Here is a 19,187-nt window from a genome sequence, read left to right on the forward strand (position 1 = left end):
CTGAGAGAGATTTCCAACAAATGTCTGGATAGTTGAAATCTCCCATGACAACTATGTCATATTTTTTGGAGAACTTGGCCATTTGATGCATAAAGAGTTCATCCATATCTTCAGCTTGCACAGGCGGCCTGTAGTAAATGCCTACAATGGTGTCCTTTCCATTGTTCTGTCCTTGTATTCTTACCCAAACTTTATTTTTATACAGTTTTTTATTCCTCCTTTTTATATTATGATTGCTTGTTTTAATGTTTTTTAATTGCCTTTTAAATTGTCATGTTTTAATTGTTATGTATTATTCCAATACATTTATTACACCAGGTTTCAATTGATTATGATGTAATTAGTTACCCATCACTCCCTATTGGTCCCTGCCCCTTTAAATACCTTCCCCTTTGTAATTTTGTCACTGCCACCTGAGGAAGACAGAACATTCTGTCGAAACGCGTTGTGGATTACTTGAAATAAAAGAAGACTTTCAATAATTATCTCCTGTTCTATGCGCTCCTACTGACCAGACCTAACTAACTCTGCATTATCTATCCTCATCTGAGGTATCTGGCTGGAGCTGCAGTACGCTTCCCTAACTACGCATGGCTGGTGCTCCCGCATGACCGTCCTCATCTTCCACTCAGGCCTTGAGCTTTGGCCTTTAAGTCACAGTCCAACTGTGTTACCAGACCCTTGTTAGTCTCCACAATTCTGTCATATGCTCCACCACCCAACCTTTCTCTCAATGGTCTGCTCTCCCAGTTTGTACGGTCATGAGTCCCATGTCCAGTCGAACTAACTGGCTGGTCTGAATCTGACCCTTTGTCGCTACGTCCACCACCGGGTCCCCTGTCTATGCTACTAAGATTAGAACTGCCACTTGCAGATTCTCAACATTTTTGTCTTCGGCTACCTGCCACTTCATCATTTGGAGGATCCCTTCGGGTCCTTATATCTTGGGTTGGAGGTGGATGCTACCTGATGTTCTGCATCTGTTTATTCATCTGCAGTCAGTCCCGTCGTAGCTGCTCTATCTCCTTCAGGTGCGCTACCTGATATTCCAGGAGCATCCGGAGGTTCTCATTGCTTTCCACTGAGCCAACAACAATGACTGGAACCATGTCATCTTCAACAGCTACTTGGATTTCACCAGCAGGTGGGATCATCACTCTCTTCTCACCGGATCGATTCACCATCTCCTGCATCACCTTTACAAATCTTCCAACGACTTTCCCCGCCAGATTTCTGGGTACCGGAATTATGTCTTCCACATATCCCAGCCGACTTTGAGCCCTCCTTGCAAGTTCCAGGCGTCGAGTGGCTTTCCTATTACCCAACACAGCCATCTGTTTCGTGCAGAGACATTGTAGGTGCATCTCCTTCAGGATAGTCACCCGCTTCTCTGTGACTTCCCTATCTGCCAGTATCACCAACTGGTTCGTCTCCGGGGCCCAGTTCACACTATAGGCTTTTATTGCCTTTTTAAAGGTCTCATGCGCACCCTCACTGGCACACGCTTCTTGCATGTCTTCGGGTACCTCCATCACGTACTTGAAGAGCAAAGCCTCTCTCTCTTCATGGACAGATGGCTCCTGGTTTACCACGGACACTTCCCTCAAGACATCTGCCATGACCGGGTAACTGTCTTGTTCAGCTCTTGGCTCACAACCTTCCTGAGATTTACACTCTTCAGGACCCTTTTCCAAGATGGGCATTGGCAGTTCTGCCTTGCTATCAGTTGGGCATGGCCGCTGTAAGTTTTTGACCACCACCTTCTCCTCTTGCAGAAGACCTCTCACTGCTTCTCTGAGCACTTCCACCTCTTCTCTTAGAGCCTTATTTACACCTTGCCACATTGTCAGGTGACCTCTGAGCTCCAATACTTCCTTCTCCAGCTCATCAACTTGGTTCTCCACTGTTTGTCTCAGGGCCTAGACTGCCGAGAGTTTGGACTCTAGGTGGCGCAGCCGCTCCAACTGCGTGGAGCTGGCGACTTCCATACTCGCCACCTTTAAACACTCCTTTCCCAGCTGTTGACAGATCTCTTCGCGCTCTCTCTCCGAGTTTCGTATGTGCGCTTCTACCTGGTGAAAAATGCGAGACTCATACCCGTTATCCCGCATCGAGGAATCCTTGACAGTGTTGGGGAAAGCCAAGTACTTCTCCACCTTGGACCTAGCAAGCGGATACTGGCAAGTAGCTGTGGCAGAAAAAGACAAGGAAAAAACGCCTTCATAGTCCCTATGGGATTGTTTGAGTTTAACCGGATGCCCTTCAGGCTCTCCAATGCACTGGGCACATTTCAACGGCTGATGGAAAAGTGTTTGGGAGACTTTAACTTTGAGGCTACCCTGATCTACCTGGATGACATCATTGTGTTCTCTGCCTCATTCGAAGACCATCTTGCCCGGCTTGGACAGGTACTTGGAAGACTGCGGGCTCATGATCTGAAGGTGAAGCCATAGAAATACCACCTCTTCAAGAGAGAGAGATTGAGTACCTGGGCCACAAAGTGTCATAAGACGGGGTTCTACCCTCACCGGAAAAAGTGGATGCTATCCAGAACTGGCCAGTCCCTCGAACAGTGAGGGAACTCCAGGCCTTCCTTGGGCTCGCAGGGTGTAATGATTTCTGCCAATCAACAACCGATCCTGGTCACAGGGGTCGTGTGGATGAATATTCGAATCTGTGGGCAAGAAGTGGGAAAGAAAGGGATCATGCTAGTCCCTGAGCCCATCAAAAAAGATGTGCCTGTAGTACTGGGAATGAATATCCTATGAGAACTCGATCAGATAATGTTTACCAAACGGGGACCCAGTTATTGGAAGAAGGCTGCTACACACAAGCCTACGCAAGAAGCCCTTCAGCAATTGATCCGCCTCTGTGGAGCACAGAAGAGTGTGCCATCTTATCAGATGTAGGGGTCATCAGGGCCCCAGAGAAAGAGCCTGCACTCCTGCCTCCCAAGCGAGAAAGTATATTACACCTTCCAGTGGGGAATCATTGCAACCTTGATGGGCTGGAGGTGATTGTTCAGCCTGTGGTAAGCAGAGGAGTGGACCAAGAAGTCATGATAGCTCGCCTTTGCCTTGCAGCAAATCTCTCTTGAGGCTAAGTCCTTCCATCCTCCTACAGAGCATGCTCATGGGACGATCTCCCATTGGAGATCGGGAGTTATGTGCTCAGGTCCTGCTCCAGATCTCATTGGTCCATCTCAGAGATCTGGAAGCATGCGGAAGGTCCCGGCTGCTATAAAAGGTGCGCATGGCTGTTCCGCCATGTGCTAGTATAGTCTTACTTGCTGCTGTGTGTGTGAGGAAGGATGTGTGATTCTGGTAAATGACTCATTATGAAACCCCTTCCCTCTGATATTACGTATGTGATTAGGGACTGAATTTAGAATCAGCGCCAGCGTTCCTCTGCTGCAACATCCACAGCTGCTAGCATCCGACATTGCGCTTGCACCTTAGCTTTGTCGTTAGCGGCAGTGTCTACGCCGCGCTGCAGTAGCAGCCCTCCTTAGCGTCCGCAGCTGCGATGCTGCACACACGGTAGGCCTAGACAGACGTAGTTCCGCCATCCCGGGCTACTCCTGTGACCTGATACCGTGTGTGCATTTTTACTGTATGTCACTGCATTGTTAACAGGCTCAGTCTTTTGTGTTTGTATTGGATTGGCATCTTTGTGACTTAACAGAGATTGCTTTGTGCAACTGGGTGACCTTTCACCCTGTGCGCATTTCCGCCATATTGCTCCTGCCACCACTTAGCAGTGGTTATATCACCTACTGCACGGTGGACCCTGAGCGGCGAACGCACTTTTTTATTATTTTTATTTAGTGCATTCCACCGTTCCTAACAGAAACCCCCACAATTACAGCTCTTTCCGGCTAGAGCTCCTGGCCCTGGTGTGGGCCATGACAGAGAAGTTTGCAGGCTTCCTGGCAGGGACCAAGATTCAAGTTCGAACGGGCAATAACCCCCTGGCACACCTTGAGAATGCTAAATTGGGGGCCTTGAAACAATAGTGGGTGGCTCGCCTAGCCAAGTTTGACTTTACCATCCGTTATCTCTCTGCCACTGACAATGCAAATGCCGACAGCCTGTCACAATTGATGGTGGAAACACCAGTGGGGGATCTCGATAAACAACTCGAAGAGGAAGAAACCACAGACTTCCGTAAGTTCAGGACCCCAGTGGTTGCTGTCCAGTCAAGTAGGGAGGCCTGCTCACTACCCCGATCTCTGGAGAGTACCAATGAAGAATGGGGATGTGCTCAAGATGAAGTCGAAGGGCTGAGACAGATGAAATACTGGGTAGCGCAGAAGCGGAAGCCAGGCAAACAAGAGAGGGATAATCTGGATGCTGTGATGAAGAGTACCTTATACCAGTGGGATAGGCTGGAGGTGCGCGAATCGGTACTATATCGCAAGAGACAACAGTCGGAAGACACTGAAGTAAGGTGCAAGGTGGTCATCCCAGGAGGAATGGCCAAAGAAGTGGCTAATGAAACCCATGAATTCGGAGCCAACTTTGGGCCTACAAGGACCTACCAGTGGTTACAAAGGTACGTGTACTCAGGGCCGCCATCAGGGCATGACAGGCATTACACCTGTATGGGGCCCTGTGATTAGAGGGGCCCGCCCAGGCCCGGTGGTGCCTGAGCACGCTGGGCACGCCGCTGGCAGCAGCCCCGTCTGTGCTCACCGCTCGGGTCCCGGCCGGGCCCCCCTACAATTTGTTTAGCGTTGCTGCGTCCTGGCCCTCCCCCCTCCCTTCCTCCTTCCCCCTCCCTCCTCCCCCCGCTCTGGCTTCTTCTCCCTCATTGTGTGTTAAGCTGCAGCAGCTGCCAGAGAGTCAGAGGGAAGGATATCAGCGCCTGGCTCCTCCTCCTCTCTCCCTCCCCCAGTGCAGCATGGTCCAGCACCGCCCCCGGCTCACGTGACGTAACACAGCACGTGGCATTGGCGTGGGACTGAGAGTGGCTGCACAGGGTAGCGGAGGCAGAGCAGAAGAAGGCGTCGGTGCGGTGGATGGCGAGGGAGGTGCGAGCAGGTAAGATTGTATTTGTATTCTTCTTTTTTTGTCTCTGTCTGTCGGGACCCGGTTGCTGATCATGGGGGGGAGTCTGGGGCCCCGGCGCCGGGGCCCGGTTGTCGTCCCCATCTGGTCTGATCATGAGGGTTGGGGAAGCCAGCCAGGGGCCTGGCTGTGGGGGTCCTGTGGAGAGCCAGGGGCCGCCTGTTACTTCATGGGGGTTCTGTGGGGAGCCAGGGGCCCGGCTGTTGCTTCATGGGTGTCTTGTGGGGAGCCAGGGGCCCTGCTGTTACTTCTTGGGGGTCCTGTGGGGAGCCAGGGGCCCGGCTGTTACTTCATGCGGGTCCTTTGGGGAGCCAGGGGCCCGGCTGTTCATGAGGGTCCTGTGGGGAGCCAGGGGCCCGGCTGTTGCTTAAAGGGGGTCCTGTGGGGAGCCAGGGGCCTGGCTGTTACTTCATGGGGGTCCTGTGGGGGCCCAGGGGCCCAGCTGTTCATGGGGGTCCTGTGGGGAGCCAGGGACCCGGCTGTTACTTCATGGGGGTCCTGTGGGGAGCCAGGGGCCTGGCAGTTCATGGGGGACCCAGGGGCCCTGCTGTCCAAAGGGGTCCTGTGGGGAGCCAGGGGCCCGGCAGTTCATGGGGGACCCAGGAGCCTGCCTGTTCATGGGGGTCCTGTGGGGAGCCAGGGGCCCGGCTGTTACTTCATGAGGGTCCTGTGGGGAGCCAGGGGCCCGGCAGTTCATGGGGGACCCAGCTGTTCATGGGGGTCCTGTGGGGAGCCAGGGGCCCGGCTGTTACTTCATGGGGGTCCTGTGGGGAGCCAGGGACCCGGCTGTTCATGGGGGTCCTGTGGGGAGCCAGGGGCCTGGCTGTTACTTCATGGGGGTTCTGTGGGGAGCCAGGGGCCCGGCTGTTCATGGGGGCACAGGGTCCCGGCTGTTCATGGGGGGGAGCCAGGAGGCCCGGTTGATGATGGAGTGAGCCAGGGGGGTGATGGGGTGAGCCAGGGCCCAGGGGGAAAAATCTCCAGCATCCATGATTAGTAGGCACATTGTTGACTGTCTCCACCTGCAGCTCAGCCTGTAGCCCTATCCTTTAAGTCAGCACAGACTGTGCTGTGACCAGTACCAACATCATGTTGACTGTCACCAGCTGCAGCTCAGCCCATAGTCCTATATGGGGTATCAGCCTACTCAGGACAAATTGCACAACAACTTTTAGGGTCCAATTTCTCAAGATACACTTGGGAAAAACAAACATTGGCGGTGAAAAGATCATTTTAGTGAAAATAAAATTAAATTTTTTTATTTTTATGGCTCTACATTATAAACTTCTGTCAAGCACTTGGGGGTTGTGGTGCTAATAAAAATATGGATATCTTATAGCCTACATATGGTAATATATTGTTTATATGCTTTGATACAGTGTGGTCACTAGACCAAGGGTGGAAAGTATTGCAAATATGAAATATGGTTGTTTGAATCCAAACACTATATTGCAATATACTATGGTGTAATATCATTAATGCTGAACTTTCATACTGAGACACAAAGCGTTTGCTCTGTGTCAATACCATAAGACAAGGAATTGTTCTGTGGTCTTTGAAGCTCTGTGTTTCAAAGATTCCTTATCCTGATTTGCACACAAGTGATATTAATAACAACTGTATAGATAATGAATATTTATGCTGCTTGAACAAGGAAGTCTTGTGCTCAATAATAGTATGATTCTCGAAGACAATAGAGACCAAAATGTTATGGTCTCATGTATGGTCATGCATGACGTCGATAATTGAGGACCGATTGTGATACACATGAATACAAGTATGAGTGTGTGCCTGGGTTACGATAGGTATCCAGTTTTTCAGAATAGGTGATTATGGAAGTCATGCTGCCCATATAGCTACCATCTTAGAGCGTTATGTGTTATGAATGAGTCAACATAGGAGGCAAAAACAGAAATGCTAGCCAAGTCCAGAAAACCAGAGAAGTTGGCAGCTATCGGATTGCAGACCCCTGAACCTATCAACACAACTAGCAGTAGCCGTGGGGGGTTCCTACGATGCCCTAGACCCCTCGATCACAGCCGGAGGACTATATAGCCTAAAGACAGAAAGGGAAATCTAAACTGCCCCAGAGCAGACCCCAAAGCAAAAGGCAGCCCCCAACATATAATGATGGTGAAGCAAGAAGAAAGAACACTAACACAGACAGAAAGATAGACTGAGCAAAGACAGGGCCCAAGCTAACAAGATAGGAAAAGACAGGAAGGCTGCTGTCTGCAATCCGTGAAAAACCCTATGAAAATAAGAGCCAACAGACTGACAGTGAAAAAGGCTCTGAAGACGCTAGGCTTCAAAAAGACTATGTCAGTACTCAGGAATATTCTGAAGACAGAGCAACCGGCAAAAGGAGATTCAGCTCACCCCAGCAGGGAATGGCAGAATCCAGAAAGGCAAGGCAAACAAAACACAAATGCAAAAAGGCAAAGAAGAAAACTTAGCTTTAGAGGAGCAGGAATCAGACTGGTCTCCTAAAAGTCCACAGAGAAATCACCCGCAGGGCAGAAGGGCGTCGGCAGCCTCATATCCAGTCCGTGACTCCACTCAGCCAGTCATCATCATTAGGCTCAGGTGCCTGATAATCAGGCTCATTACCTTCCTTTACCAGAATAGGGAGTTCACCAGACCTCAGTGACGAAGGGGAAAATGAACTCACAACAGTACCTCCCCCTTGAGGAGGGGTCACCGAACCCTCAACCACGCCACCAGGGCGATCAGGGTGAGCCCGATGAAAGGCACGCACCAATCTTTTGGCATGAATGTCAGAGGCAGAGACCCAGGAATTATCCTCCTGACCATAACCCTTCCACTTAACCAAATACTGGAGTCTCTGTCTAGCCAGATGGGAATCCAGTATTTTCTCTACCTCATATTCCATGTTACCTTCAACCAATACAGGGTCCGGAGGTGCCACCCCAGGAACAACTTGTTCAACAAACCTCTTCAACAAGGACTTATGGAACACATTATGGATTTTAAATGTGACAGGAAGAGCCAAACGAAAAGAGACCGGATTAATAATCTCCAAAATCTTGTAAGGTCCAATAAATCTATGCTTAAACTTAGGAGAAGCCACCTTCATAGCAATATTTTTTAATGCTAACCACACCATATCACCAATCTTAAACTGGGGACCAATGGTCCTATGTCGATTGGAAAACCGCTGGGCCTTTTCCTGGGAGAGAGATAACTTATCCACCACTTGGTCCCAGATCTGGTGCATTCTCTCCACCACAGTGTCAACACCTGGGCAGGCAGAAGGCTCCACCTGCCCTGAAGAAAATCGAGGATGAAACCCAAAGCTACAAAAAAAAGGTGACATCAAAGTGGCAGAACTGGCTCTATTACTTAAAGCAAATTCGGCCAAGGGCAAAAATGAAACCCAATCATCCTGATCAGCGGAAATAAAACATCTCAAATACGACTCCAAGGTCTGGTTTGTTCTCTCTGTCTGCCCATTGGTCTGAGGGTGAAAAGCAGAGGAGAAGGACAACTGAATTCCCAGCTTGGAACAGAAAGTCCTCCAAAATCTAGACACAAACTGGACTCCTCTGTCAGATACAATGTTCTCAGGAATCCCGTGCAAGCGAACCACCTGTTGCAAAAACAGGGGCACCAACTCAGAGGAAGACGGCAACTTAGGGAGTGGTACAAGATGAACCATCTTAGAGAACCTATCACAAATCACCCAAATAACAGTCATTCTTTGAGAGACCGGCATATCAGAGATGAAATCCATTGAAATATGGGTCCATGGCCTCCTGGGGACCGGCAAAGGCATCAACAACCCACTAGAGCGAGAACAAGATTTAGACCGGGAGCAAGTCCCACAGGACTGCACAAAATTCCTGACATCATGAGACAAGGTGGGCCACCAAAAAGAGCGACTCACCAGATCTCTAGTACCAAAAATACCTGGATGACCAGCCAATGCAGAGCAATGAACTTCAGACATCACTCTCTTCTTCCACTGGTCAGGAACATACAACTTTCCACTGGGACAACGCTCAGGTTTGTCCTCCTGGAACTCTTGCAGAGCAAGTCTCAAATCGGGCGAGATGGCAGGAAGAACTACCCCTTCGCCTAAGATGGTAGCAGGCTTGGTCACCACAGGAGAATCAGCAAAGAAGCTCCTAGAGAGGGCGTCTGCCTTGACATTCTTAGTTCCAGGAAGAAAAGAAACCACAAAATCAAAACGTGTAAAAAACAAGGCCCACCTAGCCTGTCTAGCGTTCAAGCGCTTAGCCGACTCTAGGTAAATCAAATTCTTGTGGTCAGTGAGGACCAGGACTTGATGCTTAGCTCCCTCCAACCAATGTCTCCACTCCTCAAATGCCCATTTCATGGCCAACAGTTCCCGATTCCCCACATCATAGTTACGTTCAGATGGAGAGAACTTTCGGGAAAAGAAAGCACAGGGATTCATTTTAGATGTTACAGGATCCTTTTGGGACAAAAAAGCTCCTGCACCAATCTCAGAAGCATCCACCTCTACCTGGAACGGGAGTGAGACATCAGGTTGCCGCAAAACCGGGGCGGAGGTAAATCTTCGCTTCAGCTCCTGAAAGGAAGCAACAGCCTCCGGAGACCAATTCAACACATCAGCACCCTTCTTAGCCAGATCAGTCAATGGCTTGGCAATACTAGAAAATTTTGCTATAAATTTCCGATAAAAATTAGCAAAACCCAAAAACTTCTGGAGGGCCTTCAAAGAAGTGGGCTGAACCCAATCATAAATGGCCTGTACCTTGGCCGGGTCCATTTCAATAGTTGACGGAGACAAAATAAATCCCAAAAATGAAATCCTCTGTACTCCAATAAGGCATTTCGATCCTTTGACATACAGGGAATTCTCCCTCAAGATCCAGAACACAGTCCGAATATGTTCCACATGAGAATCCCAATCCTTGGAGAAGATCAAAATATCATCCAGATAGATAATCAAAAATTTATCAACAAAGTCTCGGAAAATATCGTTCATGAAGCACTGGAAGACAGAAGGGGCATTAGTGAGCCCAAAAGGCATCACCAGGTACTCAAAATGTCCCACCGGAGTATTAAACGCCGTCTTCCATTCATCCCCATGCTTAATGCGGATAAGATTATACGCCCCCCTGAGGTCAAGCTTGGTAAACCAGCAAGCACCTCTAACTCTAGAGAATAGATCCGAAATCAGGGGTAACGGATACTGATATTTAATAGTAATTTTGTTGAGGGCACGATAATCAATACAAGGCCTTAAAGAACCATCCTTTATGGCCACAAAAAAAAAACCGGCACCTAAGGGTGAAGAGGATGGTCTAATATGACCCTTCTCCTACGCCTCCTTAATATAGGATCGCATAGCCTCGTTATCGGGTACAGATAAATTGAAGAGCCGACCCTTGGGAAATTTACACCCCGGGCTCAGTTCAATTGCACAGTCATAACTCCTATGAGAAGGCAAAGATGCAGACTCATTCTCACTAAATACATCATAAAAGTCCGCCAAATAGTCAGGAACATCATGCGACTGATGAGAGGTGGAAAAAACCGGAGCCTCACTAAAGGCACACCGACAACCCCAACTCACCACAGACACAGATTTCCAATCCAAAACTGGATTATGAATTTGCAACCAGGGAAACCCCAGAACAACGGCATCATGCAGACCATGCAACACCAAAAATCTGCAATTTTCTTGATGGTCTGGGGTGACCCGCATGACCACCTGGGCCCAAAACTGAGGTTTATTTTTCGCCAAAGGAGTAGCATCAATCCCCCTCAAAGGGATAGGCGTCTGCAGAGGTGTCATCGGAAATCCACAACGTTTAGCAAAATCCAAGTCCATTATGTTTAGCGCTGCACCCGAATCCACAAAAGCCTTGGCGGAAAATGTGGACAGGGAGCAGATCAGAGTAATTGCCAGAAGAAACTTAGGTTGAACACCACCAACAGAAAACGTGTGTGCAAAGCGTTTCTCTCGTTTAGGACAAACAGAAATAATATGCGAGGCATCTCCACAGAAAAAACACAGCTTATTACACCTTCTGAACTCCTGACGTTGCGCCCTAGACAAAACTCTATCACATTGCATAGGTTCAGACGTCTGTTCAACCGGTGGCAACACCTCTCGTGCAATCCTGCGTTCACGTCAACGCCGATCAACCTGAATGGCTAATGACATAGAATCGTCCAGACCAGAGGGAACAGGAAATCCCACCATAGTATCTTTTACGGCTTCTGACAAACCCTTCCGAAAGAGAGCTGCCAAGGCATTATCATTCCAGGCAGTAAGGACCGCCCACTTTCGGAACTTTTGACAGTACAACTCTGCAGAATCTCGACCCTGGTTCAATGCCAACAGGGTCTTTTCAGCCTGATCAATAGCATTAGGTTCGTCATACAACAACCCCAAGGCTTGAAAGAATGCGTTCACATTAGTCAGAATAGGATCATCTGGTTTCAAAGAAAACGCCCAATCCTGGGGATCGCCACGCAGCAAAGAGATGACAATTTTAACCTGCTGCGCGGAGCTCCCTGACGAGTTAGGCTTCAAGGCAAAAAATAATTTACAATTATTTTTGAAACTCAAAAATTTAGATCGATCCCCAAAAAATACATCAGGTGTAGGGATCTTTGGTTCAACAGCATGTGAATGAGCAAGGTAGGCGGAAATTCCCCGCACTTCCGCAGCGAGCTGCTCCACACGATCAGACAATTGCTTTATCTCCATTGAGAGAAAAAAAAATTCCCCCTACGTTCTCAGAGATATAGAGGAAAGAATATACACACTCTTTTTTTTCTTTTTTTTTTTTTTTTTTAAACACAATTCTTTCCTGCTATTGAGTACCCTAGGATCTGCGGTATGGCAGGTGATTCTGCTATGAATGAGTCACCGTAGGAGGCAAAAACAGAAATGCTAGCTAAGTCCAGAAAACCAGAGAAGTTGGCAGCTATTGGATTGCAGACCCCTGAACCTATCAACACAACTAGCAGTAGCCGTGGGGGGTTCCTACGATGCCCTAGACCCCTCGATCACAGCCGGAGGACTATATAGCCTAAAGACAGAAAGGGAAATCTAAACTGCCCCAGAGCAGACCCCAAAGCAAAAGGCAGCCCCCAACATATAATGACGGTGAAGCAAGAAGAAAGAACACTAACACAGACAGAAAGATAGACTGAGCAAAGACGGGGCCCAAGCTAACTAGATAGGTAAGGACAGGAAGGCTGCTGTCTGCAATCCGTGAAAAACCCTATGAAAATAAGAGCCAACAGACTGACAGTGAAAAAGGCTCTGAAGACGCTAGGCTTCAAAAAGACTATGTCAGTACTCAGGAATATTCTGAAGACAGAGCAACCGGCAAAAGGAGATTCACCCCAGCAGGGAATGGCAGAATCCAGAAAAGCAAGGCAAACAAAAACAAAACACAAATGCAAAAAGGCAAAGAAGAAAACTTAGCTTTAGAGGAGCAGGAATCAGACTGGTCTCCTAGAAGTCCACAGAGAAATCACCGCAGGGCAGAAGGGCGTCGGCAGCCTTATATCCAGTCCGTGACTCCACTCAGCCAGTCATCATCATTAGGCTCAGGTGCCTGATAATCAGGCTCATTACCTTCCTTTACCAGAATAGGGAGTTCACCAGACCTCAGTGACGAAGGGGAAAATGAACTCACAACAGTTATGCAATGAACATGAAGAGTTAATTTTGTAACAAGCAACATATGTTGAACTTTGAACAGTGATAGACAACTTTGACAAGTTGACCAGAGGCAAACAGAGCCTGGGTTATAACAACCCTGATGCATTGTGCTATTGTTAAGAGACATACTAATGGCAAACAAATCTCTGGTTGGTGCAAACAAACTAAGATTGTAGTAGTCTATAACAAACAAACCTTGAAGTCTTGTGCTGTTATCAAGGCAACACCCAACTGTGCAATTTCAAGATTCTAGTGCAGCCTAAACATACTGCACATATGTTATAGGGGAGGGTTGTGTATAAAAAGGTGGACACGGTTCAGCGAGGAGGGACATTTTCCAGAAGCTATCGTGGGTGCACGGTTTCTGTGATGAAAAGACCAGAGTTTTTCCTTCTCATTGACACTGTGGTACCTCCAGTGGAGAAGTGATGTTGCAATATTACTTGGTAATGTATGGATGCTTATTTCTCTATGTATTATAATTCTTATTGATTGTATGATTCACATGAAATTAATTAACAAAACAGGGTAATATTATATCTGCCATTCCATTAATTTGGTGTTTTATCATTTAAATTAATCATTGCATAATAAAATTGTGTTATATCCAAGTGGTGCCTTCTTTAAAGCCTTATCCGAACCTTATTGCTAAACAGTTGGCAATACATAAATTGGCGTAGTCGGCAGGATACGCAGAAGGCTTAGAATTAAATTTTTTGTTAAACTTCCGATAGTCCAGAAAAATTGTGTGATATTGCGTACAAAATGTCTCTCTTTAAGAAAAAAGAGGATGGTTGTGTGGAGATCCCTGGCTGGACCAGGGCTTCATACAATATTATGGCACAGGAAATGCGTTTTTGTGGCTTGGCAGAACCCTGGGAGAATAAGCTCAAGGGCTCAGAGCCCCATGATGTTGTTGGTGTACTCATGGGGATCCCTGCAAAGGCAGGTGATGCAGTTAGCCCCTCAATGTTGGTAAGTTACTCGAGGTTGTCCCTGCAAAGGCAGGTGATGCAGTTAACCCCTGATGTTGTTGATGTACTTAGGGGTGTCCCTGCTAAGGCAGGTGATGTGGTTAACCCCTCGATGTTGGTGAGTTACTCGAGGGTTTCCCTGCAAAGGCAGGTGATGCAGTCAGCACCCACTGATGTTGTTGAAGTACTCAGGGGTGTCCCTGCTCAGGCAGGTGATGTAGTGTCTGTAGGATGGCGTATGTGGATTTTACTCAGTGCATACCGAGATATGCATGAGCAAAACACCCCTATGCAAAGAAAGTTGTCGGAAATGGAACAAAAAGTGGTTGTAAGTGAGTCTATTGAGACTCCAGGGTGGGAGGAAACTCCATATCATATTTTGTCACACAGTGTTGGTTCAAGTGAACATTGGGACAAATATGGGCAAGATGCAGAGCCTGTTGATGTAGCAGAATGCTTGCAGAAAGTAAAAGTAGAAAAAGGGAAAGAATTATGGGATCTTGGTAGGTGTGGCTGGATCCTGCTATCTGCATATAGAAAACAGCATGAGGAAAAGCAAAGAATGTTAACTAAAGTGCAGGAATTGGAATTACAGCTATGTGAGGCCCAGGATGCATTGGTGGCAGCACAGGGTCAGAATAAGTTAGTAAGGAACAAATGTGTTGGAACTCCGCATGATGCAGGACAGGCTGCTGTATGTGTAACACAGTATAAGTGCAGAAAGAAGAGAGAGAAGGTGAACAGGAATGAAGCTTTGGCCATGGCCAGAGCAGAGATGGAGAGGAACCCAGATCAGTGGGATGGTGATGCACAGGAGTCAACTGACTCCGAAACTGTCATCAACCCAGAACAGGGGGATGATCATTTTGATGGGGAGATGGAAATGGATCCTCTTCTTAACCCATTAAAAGCTCATCGTATTTGCCAGACCCAGGTTGTAGAGACAGCTACAGGGAAGCAAGACCAGAATGAGGTAGAAGATTGCAGTGTGTCTAATAGATCTGAGTTGCAATCTACCTTAAGTAGAAGAAATACTAGGGGTGGCAAGGCCCTGGCAAGGTTCAGATTCAGGCGATCTGATGATCCCATGTTGGTCTGTAGTAATTATTTGGCATTGTACAGAAATGTTTGCAATCATCCAGATATGTCTCAGAATGATCCTAGTTTTCTATTTTCAATGGCAAATCATTGTAATGTAGATTATGCCACAAGAGTGTCTCTAAGAAATACCAGTTCATACGAAAAATTTGTAAAACTATTAACTGAGTGGTGTCTTGAGTCAAAAGAGCAGGATGAAGTATCCGAGAATGTGTCTGCTGTTTACAGGCCTAGGTATTGCTTAAAATGTGGGAAGATAGGCCACATTAAACGTTATTGTAATCCCAGACCAGAGAGCCATTCATTGCACCAGAAGATTGATAGCATTGAGAATAAGGAAGAACCTGCCATCTACGATACTGAATTTACAGACTCCTGTAAAAAAGCCGACTTTGCTACAACTGCACAAAAGTCGCAAGAAATGCAGATCCCAACGGTGGATAAGAGTGAGACTGGGAAAGAGCAGATCTTGTCATATTGTAGACCCCAAAAAGACGGTGCTACTATTCCTGTGTTCTGTCTATGGGGCTGGATCATTTTACCTTGGTCACCAGTCATCATTCCTGGGTTATCCTTTTAAGACAGTGTCCAGTGAGGTTGTTTGTTTTTGTACAGATAGGATAAGGACAAAGTGCAGTATTTGACTTGTACATATTCTAACCTTCTCTTTGTGTTTTCTTTTTCCAGGCTAGACAAACCAGTTTTTCAGAGGAAACGGATTCAATGCATTTAGCTATATATAAGACATGGGGTTAGACTAATGAGCTCAAAGGTAAAGGTTAAAATAATTGTTTGCAAACAATTAAATAAGTAATCATCCCATTGTGATGAATTGGACTGTATTTAGCTATGGTTTATTTTTATGTATGTTTTTTTTAATCTTTATTTTCAATTAGGAACATAATAGGTTTGTAAAATCCATATGTAAGATGTATCTTGAACAGTTATGTTTGATATTTCAATGAATAGAGGTAACGTGATAGATTTTATTTATCCAGCAGAAATGTATGAATATTGAGTAAAGTGACATGTCAATAATACAGAGAGAAGCTAGAATAGCTCAGCCAGTGGATTTCTAAAATTTGGTGGAATCAATTCGGTGTCCAGAATCTGCTCAAGTCATTTCTCAAGTAGCAGTCAGTGTGATCTCAGATAATAATGTTTTTTGTTTTCCCTTTAGATCAAAATCTGATCTGTAAGTGTTGTATTATTGCTTTCATCTTGTGCGACTGCTTTCAAGAGCCAAGCAATCTTCAGACAGAAAACAGATACCAGCTATGGAAAATGTGGATTTCTGAAAACCAAACAGAATCTATGGATTTACTTGGCTCAGTGGATGAACAGATGAACACTAGCTATTTTTGAAGGGCAAAGACCAAGAAGATGTGACCCAAAGTGTGAACTGTACTGAAAAAAATGTCTAATGGGAGAAATGATTAACAGAAGGATTCCAAGAATTATGCCAGTTAATCCATGCTGTCAGTGGACTTGTGATAAACATTTAACCCCTTAATGTCCAATGATGGACACAGTCCGTCATCAGACATTTCCCCTGCTTTGATGAGGGCTCCGGCGCTGAGCCCGCATCAAAGCCGGGACATGTCAGCTGTTATGAACAGCTGACATGTGCCCGCAATAGGCGCGAGCGGAATCGCCGTCCGCCCGCGCCTATTAACTAGTTAAATGCCGCTGTCAAAGCTGACAGCGGGCATTTAAATAGCATTTCCGGCCGCCGGGCCGGAAATGACGTCATCGCCGACCCCCGTCACGTGATCGGGGGTCGGCGTCACGTTGCCTGGACAACCAGAGGTCTCTATGAGACCTCTATGGTTGTTCCAGGCATAAGGCTTTCAGAGCCACCCGGTGGTCGGCACTGAAAGCACAGCAGTAAATCTGCTACATATGGGCGATCTGCTCATCGCCCATATGTAGCAGAGCCGATCGGGTTGCGCAAGCTTCTAGCCTCCTATGGAGGCTATTGAAGCATGCCAAAAGTAAAAAAAAAAAATGTTTAAAAATAAAAAAAAATTAAAAAAACCTAAAAGTTCAAATCACCCCCCTTTCGCCCCAATCAAAATAAAACAGTAAAAAAAAAATCCCACATACACATATTAGGTATCGCCTCGTTCAGAATCGCCCGATCTATCAATAAAAAAAAAGCATTAACCCGATCGCTAAACGGCGTAGCGAGAAAAAAATTCAAAACGCTAGAATTACGTTTTTTTGGTCACCAAGACATTGCATTAAAATGCAATAACGGGCGATCAAAAGAACGTATCTGCACAAAAGTGGTGTCATTAAAAACGTCAGTCCGGCACGGAAAAAATAAGCCCTCACCCGACCCCAGATCATGAAAAATGGAGACGCTACGGGTCTCGGAAAATCGAGCAAATTCTTTTTTTTTTAGCAAACTTTGGAATTTTTTTTCACCACTTAGATAAAAGAGGACATAGACATGTTTGGTGTCTATGAACTCGTAATGACCTGGAGAATCATAATGGCAGGCAGATTTAGCATCTAGTGAACCTAGCAAAAAAGCCAAGCAAAAAACAAGTGTGGGATTGCACTTTTTTTGCAATTTCACCGTATTTGGAATTTTTTTCCCGTTTTCGAGTACACGATATGGTAAAACCAATGATGTCATTTAAAAGTACAACTCGTCCCGCAAAAAATAAGCCCTCACATGGCCATATAAACGGAAAATTAAAAAAGTTATGGCTCTGGAAAGAAGGGGAGGGAAAAATGAAAATGTAAAACCAAAAATACCCCTGGTCGTTAAGGGGTTAAATATGATGAATCAGACTGGGAATGGGGAGAGGGCTATTACATGTGGCTCCAGTTATGAGGGCGGGCAATAGTGATCTCTCCATCATTTACAGAACATGTAAGATTGCCTAGAGGTGGGATGTTTTCCTTTGGAAATATCACTTTTCGTTATATTCCAACTAATATAGCTAGTGGGTCAGGTGTTAGCTCTAGGATAGCTTTAAGGAGTAATTTGAATTATGCATGCATTGGTTTGTTGTTGGATAGATAATGTGTGGCTATAAGATATCCAAGGGTGGATTGTGGTGCTATTAAAAATATGGATATCTTATAGCCTACATATTGTAATATATTGTTTATATGCTTTGATATAGTGTGGTCACTAGACCAAGGGTGGAAAGTATTGCAAATATGAAATATGGTTGTTTGAATCCAAACACTATATTGCAACATACTATGGTGTAATATCATTAATGCTGAACTTTCATACTGAGACACAAAGCGTTTGCTCTGTGTCAATACCGTAAGACAAGGAATTGTTCTGTGGTCTTTGAAGCTCTGTGTTTCAAAGATTCCTTATCCTGATTTGCACACAAGTGATATTAATAACAACTGTGTAGATAATGAATATTTATGCTGCTTGAACAAGGAAGTCTTGTGCTCAATAATAGTATGATTCTTGAAGACAAGAGAGACCAAAATGTTATGGTCTCATGAATGGTCATGCATGACATCGATAATCGAGGACCGATTGTGATACACAATACGCAATTTCAAGATTCTGGTGCAGCCTAAACATACTGCACATATGTTATAGGGGAGGGTTGTATATAAAAAGGTGGACAAGGTTCGGCGAGGAGGGACATTTTCCAGAAGCTATCATGGGTGCACAGTTTCTGTGATGAAAAGACCAGAGTTTTTCCTTCTCATTGATACTGTGGTTCCTCCAGTGGAGAAGTGATGTTGCAATATTACTTGGTAATGTATGGATGCTTACTTCTCTATGTATTATAATTCATATTGATTGTATGATTCACATGAAATTAATTAACAAAACAGGATAATATTATATCTGCCATTCCATTAATTTGGTGTTTTATCATTTAAATTAATCATTGTATAATAAAATTGTGTTATATCCAAGTGGTGCCTTCTTTAAAGCCGTATCCGAACCTTATTGCTAAACAGTTGGCAATACAGGTGTTCAAAGTGCTCACCACACATCTAGATAAGTTCCTTAAGGGGTCAACTTTACCGTTGTGTTTATGGATGGTGGGAACATACCCTAAAGAGTTTTTGAATTATGACTGTATAAAAGTTAGTAAACTAAATAAATGGGGTGTTCAGCCCTCTACTCTTGACTCCTATTTTATTTATTTTTGTTTTTTTTACATAATCACTTACAGTTACGTTTTGAGGTGTATTTACGTTCTATAATATATCGGTTTTTAATAATTACCAATAAAGATATTTTTGGTAGTGTATAATCAGTGATTATATATGCAATAATATACCCTTTCCATTTATTTGGTGGGCAGGCTGAGGCGGCAGCGGTGGGCAGGATGAGACGACCATTAGATTCTT

The 19,187-nt window shown here is 45.7% G+C and overlaps 1 long non-coding RNA gene across 1 annotated transcript; it reads left to right on the forward strand.

Annotated features, from left to right (window-relative positions):
* The first annotated feature begins 4,964 nt into the window (after positions 1-4,964).
* On the forward strand, positions 4,965-18,731 carry LOC141094391 (uncharacterized). The gene is made up of 3 exons (XR_012233058.1): positions 4,965-5,042; positions 15,525-15,609; positions 16,018-18,731. It is a non-coding gene; the product is annotated as an uncharacterized lncRNA (long non-coding RNA).
* The last annotated feature ends 456 nt before the right edge of the window (positions 18,732-19,187 follow it).

Source organism: Dendrobates tinctorius, unplaced genomic scaffold, assembly GCF_039654945.1.
Source record: "Dendrobates tinctorius isolate UK_male_01 unplaced genomic scaffold, ASM3965494v1 ptg000063l, whole genome shotgun sequence".
Lineage (NCBI taxonomy): Eukaryota > Metazoa > Chordata > Amphibia > Anura > Dendrobatidae > Dendrobates > Dendrobates tinctorius.